General features: G+C 36.5%; 1 protein-coding gene across 1 annotated transcript in view; it reads right to left on the bottom strand.

Annotated features, from left to right (window-relative positions):
• The window catches only part of LOC138012530 (uncharacterized), a 26,435-nt gene that overhangs the window by 7,102 nt on the left and 16,833 nt on the right, over positions 1-2,500 (bottom strand). The gene's annotated exons all lie outside the window — the stretch shown is intronic.

Below are 2,500 nucleotides of genomic sequence, written 5' to 3'. Positions count from 1 at the left end.
CAAGTACCTTCTCTAGTCCAAGTGGAACAGTAACAAGAATTTATTAAGACGCAAATATGAAGCTATGTTTATTCATATATAATAACCTCGTTTAGAGATTCTCTCTTCGTTAAATCGGTGTACTGGCAACAGCTTGAACACACGGGCAATAAATTAATTTTAAATTTTTATTGTATTGGTACGAATAAGGATTGTTGTTGTCATCATGATCATAATTATTTACGTGGTAATATAAGTTTTAAAATGGGCAGCTAAATGGCTGATGTGGTCCAACAATTAACTAATTTATAACATAACATAACGTAATCCGTAAGTAGTAAAGTAAGATAACAGCAAATTAATAATAAGTGTTTAGTAATAAATATAGTTACTGTCCTTATTGTTTGACATAATAGCTTCCTAGTGTTAAAGGAAAAGTTATTAATATCACTCTTTAAATGAATTAATACTGTCACCAGAGAGTCACAGAGAGCTTCTAAGGAACGCACGTGAGATCGCTAAAATGGACCTTGCTGTTATATGAGAATACTTTTATCTTTTGGTAATGAAGACTATTATCAGCAGTTTACTGTGTAAAACGTCAATATGCATAATACCCCATATTTAACTAACTATAAACTAAATATAAAAAATAAATCAATCAATTCTGATATTACCCAAAAAATAACATATAACAAGCAATTGTATATTAAAAGTCAGAATCGTTTATGTCATGATCTTGAAAAATCGTGCAACGAGGAGTCTGTTTGAGAGAACAGACCTTTGCATCTAAGATGTGTTCCACGGTTTACTGTGCCTTACCACATAATCTGCACATCACATCATTCTCTTTACCAGTTCTTGTCTTCTTGCTGTAGTATACACAAGTTGGAAGCAGCTGTTCGTACATCTCGTAGATTCCCGGTCTGTGATCACTTGTGTTGGACATGTCTTCCATTTACTTAACCACTTGAAACAGCCTTTGCTTTGTACTGGATCACTCCATCTCGAGGCAGTCAACTTCCCTTGCCACCTCTGGCTTACAATCTCTCCTTTGAGCTGGTTCGCTGAGCTCCTTTCACTTTTTTTCTTAATCTTTGCATCTGGTATTTCCTCTCCATCTTCGTTGTGGCATACAGGATTAGGGTAGACAAACGTTGACTCGAGTCCAAGTTCTTGGCCAAACTTAGCAGCCTCTTTAACCATAGAATTATGTCCAAGCTCTATTGAGCGTTTCTCAAACGGGCGTACAAGTTCCATAGTGTTGTCATTGTTCTTGAACAAATTAAATGCGCTTTTAATTTTAATAGCCTAGTACTCTGCCTCTACCGATCGTACCTCTCGGCCTCCTGATTCTCTCGTAAGATAGCACAACGCGGTTGAACTAAGTGGGTGCTTACCTCCTTGTTCAACAATGATCTTGCGAGCTTCACGATCAATTTGCCTAAGTTCTGTAATGGGTAGATAGATGTTGCATCGACATTAAATAGCTTAGTGCGGTAAGAGCGTACTGATTGGTAGCCAGAGTACGATGGGAATCACACAGTGGACTTGACCATATTATAGACAATCTATTCAGGAGAACCTGAGGCAACTTAAAAAGCTACTCCATTTTCTTGTCGAGTATTCTCCAGAACGCCAAGAAACTTGTATTGACTTCCCTCTTCTAAACATTTAACTACTGTCCATTCATCAAACGTCATTCCCTGCTCGTCAGCCACTTTGACTCCTCTCTTTACGTTTACAACGGAACACTTTTTTGGATTCCATTCGAGTCCGATATCTTGCATCTAACACTCCTCTTTACTGTCATCTAGATTGCTCTTGTAGGTTGGTCTTTCATTAATACATTCCTTCTTGTTCTTTCCAATGTTATTAAATTGATCATACACTCTTTTTCGTTACGATCAACGGAAATTGTTTAAGGCTAGTAAGAGTCTACTTAATTGTAAACCTTGCAACGCTATACCACCTGATATTGATGAGAAACAATTCGCAGAGGATATAGGAAAATTCTTTGTACAGAAAGTTTTGGATATAAGGAATAGATTGGATAATATTCATTCTAGCTGTGAACATGAGACGTCGATACCTCATGTGGCTCCTACGGTTCAACATATACGTGAATTTGATAAACTTCAGGGTGTCCAGCGGCATGGTTGCTCAAAAAAATAGGAAAATAGGAATTTCAGGATTGAGAAAATAGGAAAAATAGGAAACTTGAATTTTTATTCTTTTTGATATCCCTCACTGAGATAAATCTATCAACGAATCTGTACAACATAACTTTATTTACTTTTGATTTCCCTAGTTTTAAAGTAACTGAACTGCTTCACCTTCACTTTTGTTCAGAAACAAAGTTGGCTATTCATTATGTTCATAACCTCAACATTAATCCAGCAGATGATTGCTAACACAACATCATTTTAGTCTTTACTGAGCTGGCAGAGCACCTGCTTAGAGGTGTAAAATGACAGTTTACATTTACTTTGACTTTCTTTTCTTTGATGGTACAGCAGAA

The sequence above is a fragment of the Montipora foliosa genome, chromosome 8, assembly GCF_036669935.1.
Source record: "Montipora foliosa isolate CH-2021 chromosome 8, ASM3666993v2, whole genome shotgun sequence".
In the NCBI taxonomy this organism is placed as follows: domain Eukaryota; kingdom Metazoa; phylum Cnidaria; class Anthozoa; order Scleractinia; family Acroporidae; genus Montipora; species Montipora foliosa.
Note: the sequence above shows the minus strand (reverse complement) of the source record. Positions and strands in the feature narration are given on the sequence as shown.